This window comes from Periplaneta americana, chromosome 16 (assembly GCF_040183065.1).
Source record: "Periplaneta americana isolate PAMFEO1 chromosome 16, P.americana_PAMFEO1_priV1, whole genome shotgun sequence".
Taxonomy (NCBI): Eukaryota; Metazoa; Arthropoda; class Insecta; order Blattodea; family Blattidae; genus Periplaneta; species Periplaneta americana.
This window is the reverse complement of record NC_091132.1, coordinates 95,315,044-95,327,542: the sequence shown is the minus strand read 5'-3', so window position 1 is coordinate 95,327,542 and position 12,499 is coordinate 95,315,044. Positions and strand designations below refer to the sequence as shown.

The following is a 12,499-nucleotide window of genomic DNA, read 5'->3' as shown; positions in this document are numbered from 1 at the left end:
ACTTGAAACAATTAAGGAGATAGGTTTGGAAGTAAACCCCGTGTAATATGTAGATCTGCTGGTTCCATCAGGTAGTTTCGCTGCCACCAGGTAGTTGCTGGTTCACCGATGCTTCTGCGAGGTGAATGTCACCACCACTACCAAGTGATGACGTAGTTGAATTGATGAAGGGTTGCGTGATTCCTCTGAGTATGGAGTCCGTAAACGAGCTAAGTCATTTAAGTTGCAATGCACAAGTAGATAATCTTTATTTTCAGAATTTCTCTAAGTCCAATATTAGATGACAGAACAGATGACAGAATAGTGACGTAGTCTCAAGTACAACTTAATGTCGAATACTGAGTGTCTCTGGAATTTTTTTGGTGAATGGCCCTTTTAAAAGATCTAACTAGGTGTGGCGCTTCACGCCCCTCCGGTCATATGACTTGAGGGTGCATCAATTACATCCCCCTTATGATCACGGAAGTATCACGTGCGCGGATGAGAGGGCATATTTACTCGTGATAATATGCACTCTGACTGAGGGTAATGTTTGTTAAGTTAACAGGACATTCGTCTCGTTCTTAAGTGCGTTTCTCATCGTTCTTATCGAAAAGGAAACAAGCTTCCTTCTTCTCGGGCGCCTCAAGACCAATATTCCAGAGCCTGGCTAAACTAAATACAATTCCAATTTCATATGACATTACATAGTATTACACAATTATTTAATAGTGTACTTGGTTATTCTTTATAGCGAATACCGTCACATATTACACCCGAAAGAACGAAGTATATGACTACGTTTCGTGACCAGAACATAGGCCTAGTACGAAATGGAAATATAAAAATTGGAAATTTATCCTTTGAAAACGTGGAAAAATTCAAGTACCTTGGGCAACATTAACAAATAAATGACACTCGGAAAGAAATTAAACGCAGAATAAATATGGAAAATGGCTGTTATTATTCGGTTGAGAAGCTTTTATCATCCAGTCTGGTCTCGAAAAGACTGAAAGTTAGAATTTATAAAACAATTACCGATATATTACCAGTTATAGTATATAGTTGTGAAACTTGGACTCTCACTTTGAGAGAGGAACAGAGGTTAAGGGTTTTCGAGAAAATATGGTTCTTAGGAAAATATTTGGGCTAAAAGGTATGAAGTTATAGGAGAATGGAGAAAGTTACACAACGCAGAACTGGACGCATTGTATTCTTCGGCTAACATAATTAGGAACATTAACAAATGTTTGAGATGGGCATGGCATGTAGCACTTATGGGTGAATCTAGAAATGAATATAGAATGTTAGTTGGAAGACCTGATGGAGAAAGGGCTTTGGGGAGGCCAAGGCGTAGATGGGAGGATAATATTAAAATAGATTTGAGGGAAGTGGGATATGATGGTAGGGATTGGATTAATCTTGCTTAGGATAGGAGGGCTTATATGAGGGCGGCAATTAACCTCCGGGTTTCTTAAAAGTCATTTGTAAATAAGTAAGAAGCTAGTGCTTTACCTCAGTATCAAGAAATAGCGGACTGAACGCTTGGCAGATTACACTTCTGGAATTCCTCTTTATCGTGAAAGATACCAAGCAATGGAGCATTCATTGTCGAAAACAAAAACATTACTTTCACTCATAGCGTAATGAGTGGGAAGTGGGAAGGGGAGGGAGTTGGACTCTCAATTACTCAAGCAAGTCCGCAGCTGTCGTCACTCGTTCAGTGTTCTTGGCGGGATGGAGTGTGGAGCAAGTGTACGCAGCGCGGGAACCTTACGCACGTGACGATGAAGACTTTGGCGTGACGAGGAATTCGTTTCTTGAGTGTCAAAGTGCTTACGGTTCGGGTGGACGGGTATGTTCAGTTTCATTTAAAGCAGAGAGGAAGTAATTATGACATATTAATGAGAAGACGAATAATTGTTCTTTGCCGACAAATAAAAATAAAATTAAAATCAGGCGAAAAAAGAAGAGGGGCAAAATATCCTACTCTTTGTAATTTTAATGTCGACTTAAGAGGCAGGATATAAGGATGAAAGGTTCAGATGGGATTTTCCACTGTTGAAAAATGTTAGAAATATACGATGTTTCTAAGGTCGAAACAACTTTTGTCTTACAGCAGTGGTAGACATTTCTTTACCTTCAGCCCAGGCGTGTCCAAAGCAAAAGGTAGCGCCGGCCGGATCACTGCTGAATGTAGTCAGGAGTAGGGATGGACGGGTAACTGATACAAATGACAAAGTGTGGCAGTGGTGTATTACTTTATTTAGCTATTACAAATGACTGTTTATTTATCGAATTATCAACATAAATAATATACACAATTATTCCATGAAATATTTCCCTACAGTTACTTTTTTAAATATAACAAAATCAACATTTCTTTGAAAATGAATATAATGCATATTAATCCCTTCAGTGCGCCAATGTATAATGCTTCTTATGTAATAATTGATGAACTAATGAACAGTTATTAACTAATTATTAATTACGTCGTTCCTATATCAATTCAATGCATAAATTCATTGTAAAGAACTTCGTTTATACTATATGTGTGTAATAATAAGTAATTATTATGTTTAACCATTATTGTTCCATAATCTTTTTCATCGAGTCGAGCAAAAACAACTTCAAAATCTGGCGTTATATTTCATACAACCACACATAATTGTGTCAAAATGTTCGTGTTCAATATATGTATCCGTATCCTGAATTTTGATTTCACAATCTTCATATTGAAAAAAAATTCCTCACACATAATAAAAATAAAAATAAAAAAAAAAATAATAATAATAATAATAATAATAATAATAATACTTACTTACTGGTTTTTAAGGAACCCGGAGGTTCATTGCCGCCCTCACATAAGCCCGCCATTGGTCCCTATCCTGAGCAAGATTAATCCAGTCCCTACCATCATATCCCCCTCCCTCAAATCCATTTTAATATTATCTTCCCATCTACGTCTCGGCCTCCCTAAAAGGTCTTTTCCCCTCTGGTCTCCCAACTAACACTCTATTTGCATTTCTGGATAATAATAATAATAATAATAATAATAATAATAATAATAATAATAATAATAACTTAGACACAGCCTTTAAATCAGAATATTGGGAATGGTGCGTAATATAATGGCGTTATACATTGGTTTGAAAAATTACGTGAAACTTTGCTGCAAATGAGACATTTAATATTCTTTGCATACAAAGAAAAATTTCTCCTCCCATTGCGAACGGAAGTTTCCTTTCTTCACAATCGATAGGGAGTAACACGACTTCGATAGACATTGCGAAGGCACAAGCGCCACTGAACACCGTTCCTCTGTCATGAACGGAGTAGTGGAAGGGGTTGAGGGAGGAAACATTACCTCGTACAGTGCTGAATGTTCGCAACTCACGTTTACATCACAACTCACTAAATCAACACGCCGAACATAGTGATTTCTGGAGCTTGCCTTCATTATCTTCAATTATTGCTTTATCATCTGCTTATAAAAGGAAGTTTAGAAAAGTATTTTTGAGGTACATTCTTCGGCCAGCATAAAATTTACATGTCCGAAACATGTCGTCAATGTCATGTTAAAAGGGGTTGGCGATATGCTGCAGCCTTGTCTCATATCTTTGTTTGTGAGAATTTCTTGTCAGTTTTCCTTCTGATGCAGGTTTCTTTGTAAAGGCTTTTTATAGCTTGCATAAAGTGTTTCGCAAGAATATACCATAATAATAGCCACCGGCGTGGCTCAGTCGGTTAAGGCGCTTGCCGGCCGGTCTGAAGTTGCGTTCGGTCGCGGGTTAGATCCCCTCTCGGGCTGATTACCTGGTTGGGTTTTTCCCGAGGTTTTCCCCAACCGTAATGTGAATGCAAGGTAATCTATGGCGAATCCTCGGCCTCATCTCGTCAAATACCATCTCGTTATCACCAATCTCATCGACGCTAAATAACCTAGTAGTTGATACAGCGTCGTTAAATAACCAACTAAAATTAAAAAAAAAAAACACATAATAATTTTCTAGTAATATTATCGAAGGCTTTTACTATATGGGGCCAAGTGTGTTTTACTTGAACTCTCTTCTTTCCTCTATATAATTTTTTTTCGATGTAAAAATTGCATCTGGGCATGACCTACCTTTTCTGAAACTCATTTGTTTCTCAGATATCAGGTGGTCTGCAATAATTTTTAGCCTTTTCTTTAACATTTTTGCATATATAGCTGTTGTAGGTTGTATCTAACAGGATTATTCCTCTATAATTATTTGGAATTCTTCTATCTCCTTTTTTAAAAAGCGAGATATTTACTTTTTTTTTCTTTTACTTCGCGCCAGTCTTTTGGAATATTACAATGTTTCCATCACAAATTAGGGAAATGGAGGAGGCGAAGATGGAACATTGTGCCTGCGTATTTCAATACTTCAGTATTTATGTTGTTGATACCAGGGGTTTTTCGATTTTTTTATTTCTGTAGCGCTTCTACATGTTCCTCTGTAGAGAGATTATCTATGTCATTTTGTCGTTGTGCACACGATGCATATTTTTATAATGCCGCTGCATATTTCATGCTTTAGCAAGCTAGTAACACTTTCAACACAGCAAACATTCTTCCTAAAAAAAGAAAAAAAAAAAAAAAAGAAATGTTCTTTCCATTCCTTATGGAAATAATATTTCCTTGCTTTCTTCCATTTACTTGCTACCTTTCTTTCAAAAAAATATTCTTTCTTACTAATCCACCGGTGGCAACTACGCGAGTATAAATCATCAAACAAGTGAACTAGAAAGTGAGAGTTAAGAAGTCGCGTTCTGTAAGTTCTAAATGTAGTACATTTGCTCTCCGCTGTCTTATAGTAAAGGGAGGAAAATTGTTCGGTTTATTATAAATTTAAATAGGGAGGAGATGTTGAAGAAATATTCTAACAACTTTTTTTTCCAATGGTGAGAAATATACAAATTTTAAACGATATAAACTGCCAAGCTTCTACAGGGACATCATTTTATTTTTACTAACATTTTTAATATTAACTTGGCTCTACCTTTGGATCAACACCGTTTGCTACCTCCTTCCACGACTGGAGTTCGATGATACTGGCGTAATATACAAACAAATCACTTTACTAGATATAGGAGGGAAGAAAAGTAGTTCATCCATTTATGTAAACTGGGAAATATCGCGATTTTGAGTTTGATAATTTTCATTAGGTTTTTGTTTAATCAAAACACAGTACAGTATTAACAATGAGTGTTTTTACTCACGAACTGAGCTATTCATTCGGACGTATTCATTACGCAGTGCATATTATACCGTCTACAGCACATTAGCGTACGATATAGAGAATGAAGTTAAATTGGAAAATAATCATAATATGGATATTTAAACACATTTTTGAAAATGGTGGCCGTTCATTTCGATACAGGCTTCAGTTCTAATATGCATATTATCGCACTATAGACTATTGTACCTAATCCCAAATATCAGTTTCGTCCTTCGTACTAGTAACTCATGTTGAAATAATTCTGTACCTACTATATGAAAGATTACCTTACGTACTGTAAATTCAATCTTCACTTCTGCCCGATCCGAAAAGATAAAATTACTCAGACATAGTATCTACTGTCCGTGCAAGTGGTTATGTCGTAGGGTCGTAGAAAGGGAAGAAATCACGTGACAGTTAATTACTTAACGAGCTCTTTTTATTTAAGTTATTTTAAACAATTGTATGGGTATAATATTACGTAGACTTCCAATTCCTAACAGAAATTAATGTTCTCAGAAAAGAGCTAAGTCAGTCCAGCCACTAGCCTTTACAGAGAGGCGAATAGAAGCAGGTGGGTGAAACCGGGATGCGATGTAGGCAAATGGACGACAGTACCTGTGCGAAAATGATTCAATATTGAAAGCTCTTTCGTCACTGGAAAACGCGAACATATTTTTGGAACGTACTGTTTACTATGACCGTAAGGCTACTATGTCTGTATATGCGGTCTTGGATCTGTGTGGAGGACGGTTGAACTTCATTAGTAGAAGGGGTGGGAGTGAAGCACATTCAAAAACTCAGGTACAATAAAAATTGAAGTAAAAATAAAATGATATCCCTGTATTTGTAGGTGACCCCAGTCCAGTGAATAAAATCATTTAATAACGTTTCGTTCTGTCTCGCACTTTGATTTTAATGTTATAAAATATTGTGTCAGTAAGACGAACGGTAGCCGCTGATCAGATTGATTCTATCTTAATCTATGGGCAACAGCTACAACCGTAGAACGCATACTCGCTATACACTTCGCTTCTCATTAAGTTAAGTAAATATCACATCTCCTCATCCATACATGTACAGACTTTTTCAAAAGTAACGCATAACTGAAAATTAAAGAGCATCAAACCTTGTACTTAGAAAGGAAACTTTATACGTATGTAAAAGTTTTATTTTTGCGACTGTTGTGTGAGTTATAACTTCGACAACATTTTAAATGACGCCCTATATTTTTAATAACATCTAAAAGCAAAGTTTTAGTGTAATACTGTAGGCCTACTTCATTTGCTTTATACAGAAGCGTTATGGTCACAATTTCATTGTTGATATAGTTTGCTAGTCGCCATGAAACCAGTTTTATGGATCAAAACAAAAAACGAGATGATGTCAGAAAATGAGAAAATTGTAGGCTTAAGTAACAGAAAACGTACACTTTTTAATGAAACTCATCCAAGTCGGCCGCCTAAAAGCGAATAGAAGCGAAATTCAGAGAATATGAACTGCAACTTTCTATTAAACTCGTCTTCCACTAACTTCTGCAAGGGTTGGACTTTATAAGCAGAGCTAGGAAGCTGGAGTATCTCTCTACCGAATGAAAAGTACAGTACGTTTATTTAGTCCTGACAGTCGCCGGAGATGTGCGCTTGGGTCAGGCGAGTCCATTTAGTTACGTCAAGGGGTGTTTGGGTTATTCATTCGCTTGCCTTCGAAGCGATCGGATGTCATGCGTGCGGTAGAGCGGTATGTTTCCAGTACAGTTAAGCTGTACTGCATTCCTTTACAGACCGCTCGTCCTTATCTCTACTCCGAAGCTGTTCCCACTACTCCTATTACTGCCCCTCTTTCGCGTCGCTGAGCTGTCAGGACTAAATAATCGGTCTTAATAGCGCAACTCTCAATGTCATTGAATCAGAACGACAAATATGTATAGCAGGGTGGTAACCAAACATGTGCTCCAGTCGTCCACGGCCTTAGAACAAGAAAAGAATAAACGAATAATATAAAAAACAATAATTTGTAATTATAAACTTCCTAATTCCCAAAATAGAATAATTTACCCATACATATAAAAATAACATGCAAAGTATACAATTATGATTCTACCCCCATTATAACAAATAACAATAAACATTTTCATTTTATGAAAAGAAATACTTCTGTTATATTCAGGGAAAAAACAATATTTGTACTCTGAAAATATTCGTTCTACGTCACAAGACGTTACTGGAGAAAATCTGAAATATGATATAGTGTATTTTACTATTATCAGCTGAACAACTACTTTGTGAATCTAATGTGTATCTCGTATGTGGCACCTAATATTAAACCCATTATTATTTTCAAGAAAAAATTTCATTTCTATTGTAATGACAGTTCGTACCGTAATTCCGATGTTGAACTTGGACTGTAACGCAACCGAATGCATAGCAGCACGAGACGTCAACATTTAACGAAGAATAATCCGGGAGAATATAAACGTGTTACACACTCCTGTTTGGATTATTATTTAATAACAGATTAGTTTACTCTTTTGGAATCATGCATAATATTAACATTACGTAAATAATACCATAATAACAGAATAGCTCACTTTGTTCATAATCTAAACTATTAATATAAATTAACAATATTCTTGAAACTATTCACGACTGTGCACAGCTCCACAGAATGCCACTATGCGTTGTTTATGTGAATCGTCTGTAGCGAACTGGAGCAGGGCGAGGCGCGGACATCTATACTCTTCGCTGTATTCAACTGAAATCTACTCTTTTGGTACGAACTTCCTACCTATGTTTATAAGAGCCATATTATATAGCGCTGGCCTTCTATGCCCAAGGTTGCGGGTTCGATCCCGGGCCAGGTCGATGGCATTTAAGTGTGCTTAAATGAGACAGGATCATGTCAGATTTACTGGCATGTAAAAGAACTCCTGCGGGACAAAATTCCGGAGCATCCGGCGACGCTGATATAACCTCTGCAGTTGCGAGCGTCGTTAAATAAAACATAACATTTATAACATAAGAGCCATATTTAATGCTGCACAATAAAATTCTAGGTCATGGATGTCAAAGTGCCTGCACTGCGTGCTCATACTACAAGCAATACAAATCCAACAAGGTTCATTTCTTAACAAGATAAAGTACAATCATCGCTTTTAAGGAAATGTGAGAGTTCTCGAGAGCACGTAGTGCAGGCGCTTTGACGTCCCTGGTCTAGGTATTTATTTTCAACTTATGTAATGTAGATTCTGTTTCACGAGAGAATAATATGGTTTCTCTTTGACCATTAACACAATATCAAGTTTCAGATTGTTGTCAGTGGACGGCCTACCAGATCTATTTATGTCTCTGGTAGTAGTATGTTCATGTTTATATTCACAGTTTACTGAGAAACAGGTGGGCGAATTTCGTTAAAAAAAAGAGAGTGCATAATTCTTATTGTGCGTCTACTCTCACTAAATCCTAACATAATCAGGATCTTAATTCTACCATTTCCTGTTAAGAACTCCTTATTTTATGTTGATTTCATCAATAAAACTGTTTTCATAATCCAGAACTAACAAACTGTATCAACAATGATATTGTTACCATGGTGCTTCTGCAATAAAACAAATGAAGTATCCTATCCTAATGTATAAACAAATATGTTTTTGCACGATCGTGTTTCTTGCTGTATTTACAGCTATTGTTGTTAGGACTTGAAAGTTAGAATTTCCACACAAAATCTTCTTGCTAGGGAAACCATTCTTCATAACCTAAAACTACATTCAAACAGGCTCATTACAATGCACTTATTGTTAGTTAGTTAGTTACCATTACAGTTTGGTTTTGCGAAGACTTTGAAATATTATTTCTCTAAAATTTCAATGGAAAATATATTGTATTTAAAATTTTAAAAATATGATGGTACAAAAAATGTTGTACAATACACGTTTATGAAGTGCATTACAAAATCTCGAAAATTGAAAAGCTCGCTCTGCTTGTTTTTAAAACTTGTCCTCGATTTTGTGAAAATCACTTCCCAACCTTATATCGTAATATGCTATTTCAGATAATTAATAAAAGTTAATGTTCTCGATGACGTTCTGCTGTCACGTGACTTTATTCACGAGAGACTGTTAACACTATACTGTTATTCACTTACAAAAACATAAGATTGACACTTTTTCATGTAAAACGTTACAAATAGTTAAAATTAAGAAATAGAAAATAGAAGTTGATCTTCCGAAAATGCTAGTTTATTTCGTTAATTCCCAGAACTGAAAAAAGTCCGGGATGATTCGAAAGCTTGAGCCAAACTTCACGAGCATATAGAGCAGCTTCAATTCAACATCCAGACAACCCATGTTTGCCAACGCCACTTCGTTGTCCTTGATGTCATTATTCCAGTGGCGGCTCGTGGCTGAAAATGAGAGTGTGCCACAATATGAAAAATTTACTTTAAAAAAGTTGTTAAAATTTGGTTGATCTACTCACTAGTGGAACAGTATAAAGTTCATACTGCAGAATCTGTCAATCAGTGTTCCCAACACATAAATTGTATCCCTGTCAGTCTAACACCTGGAAATCCGTCAGAATCCGTTAAAATTTAAAAAAATAAGACCCACTTAATATATCTATATAAAAATGAAAGCAAATATCAACGCAACTTTCTTACCACCTTGATTAAAATAATAATAATTCATCCACATCATCTGCCTCTAGTTATGCAGTTTATGTGCTGGGTTGGTCTACTTCCCTCAAAAATTAAACAATTAAAATTGACAACAGTTTAAAAAGTTAAAAGACGATGTAAATCGTAATTTCCGCCAGAAAATCCGTCACCAGTCAAAGCCATTGGTTTCCTGTCCGGTACATTGAAATTCCGTCAGTTTTGACGGAACTGACGGAATTTCCGTCCAGTTTGAAACACTACTGTCAGTTACTTTGGAGTTCAACCCCTCCATGTCGGCAACCAGCAATCAAAATTTTAAATTCGAATAGCATTCGGTGTATTCAAGCCATCTGTCGGATGGTTGAAGGAGTAGAATAGAAGTACAGCATCTTTTAATTAAATTGTATTAAATATAGCACATATAAATAAGCTAATAATAAATGTTATAAACGATACGTTTCAATTTTACAGGAAAGTTAAATAATTGGCATAAGAATAAAATAGTCTTCCCTACATACTGTGATCAGGACTTGTAAAATAGACACAAACTCACAAATAGTACACGACTGTTTCTCAAAGATGTCGTGACGTCCGCGTTGTTTGTAGATTACAACTCATCTATACAGTCACTCACTCCTGATTGGTTGTAGATTTTATAAAACGCCAATGCGAACGAGTCATTTCAATTCGCTACTATCCCATGCAATTCACACTGTTTATAATGGGAAACCATAGATTACGTCATACAACAAGAGAATGTAAGCTCTCTGCGCATGTGCAAGGTTCGCTGCATTTCACTGCAGTTCACTGCGATAATGAAGTCAGCACACATTACCGACTGGGACTTGCAGACGACACACAAACTATAGATAGACAATAGCAGTTCCCGATTCTGCGTGCATTGGAACGCGTAACACGAATGAAAGAAAGAAAATATAAATAGAATTACTGTATGCTAGGGACAGAAAATTAACTGCAGCACATAAAGAGCAACCGCCACTGCATTACTCAAACTCATCTGTAAAGATTTCAGTCCCTATCACGCGATCGCGCGATCGTCTGTATAATTTATGTGCGCTTGAGATATTTGAGACAGCAATGCCTGTATCGAATGTGGAAATCGATCACCTTCTCTAAATTTGGTTTCTACGGTTGTTAATGTAATCTATATCCTTAATAAAAAGCAGTAGCTCGGGCTTTAACGCGTTTGCCTGCTGATTCGAAGCTGTGTTCGGGCGTGGGTTCGACTCCCGCTTTGGTAATTACCTGGTTAGGTTTTTTTCCCCGACGTTTTCCCCAACTGTAAGGAGAATGTCAGGCAATCACATGGTGAACCTCAGCCACAGCACGTCAAGTGCCATCTCGCTATCACCAATTCCATCGGCGCTTAATAACCTAATAGTTGTTACAGCATCGTTAAATAACCGACTGAAACGCTATTATACGGTATTAATGAATTATTATTATTATTATTATTATTATTATTATTATTATTATTATTATTATATTATTTCAGCGCAATTTTACTCATATTTGAATAGCTTCTTCGGCTTGTAATGTAATTTGCAATGGCTTCGACTGATACACATTACTCGAAAAATGATTTCTCTTTGGCTCTTCTGTGTATTCACTGAGTTTGTTACAGAACTTTCGAATTACTCATTCAGAGAATGTTTGTTACATGTGATACGTTAACCACCACAATGAATAAACCGCTTTGACTCTTGTATTCGAATTAGAAATCATGTAGTATCAATATGAGGACTACACGGCAAGAAGGACGAATAAGCAATCGAGCACATGATGTTCCTTGTGCTTTTTCTTGCGCGGAGGAAGTATTGGCAACCAAGGAGTTGTCCCCTACTCTATTACCCTCCTACTCCTGTAATAACTCGCAGAGAAGAGCAGAGCATTTGCAATGCATTATGATTAGTACTTTGTTATGATGTAGTCATAAGGTCTATGTTATTTAAAAAATAATAATCCGTGGCGCTACAGCCCACGGCCACATCCCGAAGCAGAGGTGGACGATCATCCAATCAGAATGGAGGTATCGTGTGATTAGCACGATGAGTCCCACAGCCGTTATAGCTGGTTTGGATAACCGGATTTCGCTATCTTTCGTAGCTCCTCAAGTGCATCACGATGCTGGGTGAACACCGGTCCCATACATTGGCCGAAATTTCATGACAAAATTTCTTCTCCCATGAGGACTCGAACCAGGGCGCATTCCGTAACACGAGTCCTAGGCAGGATGCCTTAGACCACGACGCCACGGCGCGGGACCTATGTTATTTAATGCATATAATTTACGATAGGCCATTAATTAACTTAATAACTATTAGAGTAATATAATATATAACAGAAGAGAATGAAGGATCGAGTTAAAGAAGAAAACCAAATAAGTTGTTGTGATATAGCCTAATAGCTATTAGGCTAATGAAGCCTTTAATGAGCATAAATTCTTAAGGAAAAAATATTAATATGCTCTAGGTGCTTTGATACAATTAATGAATAATGTAATAAAGAGGCACTAAGTACAGTCATAAAAAATAAATTCACATAAAAAAACAAAAGTTCATTGACTGTTGAAATAGGCCTATAGGCTTACATCCTCTTATGAG

At 36.6% G+C, this 12,499-nt stretch overlaps 1 protein-coding gene and 1 long non-coding RNA gene across 3 annotated transcripts in view; one reads left to right on the top strand and one right to left on the bottom strand.

Moving 5' to 3' along the window:
- LOC138690959 (uncharacterized) overlaps positions 1-12,499 on the bottom strand; it is a 1,057,789-nt gene that overhangs the window by 878,406 nt on the left and 166,884 nt on the right. The gene's annotated exons all lie outside the window — the stretch shown is intronic.
- Positions 1,687-12,499, top strand: part of LOC138690956 (aminopeptidase A-like) — a 211,629-nt gene continuing 200,816 nt past the window's right edge. The window contains exon 1 of one of the 2 annotated variants that reach the window (XM_069812546.1): positions 1,687-1,834. The gene's annotated coding sequence lies outside the window, so the exon portion shown is untranslated. The remainder of the gene's footprint in view (positions 1,835-12,499) is intronic. The other variant, XM_069812547.1, reaches the window with a different exon arrangement.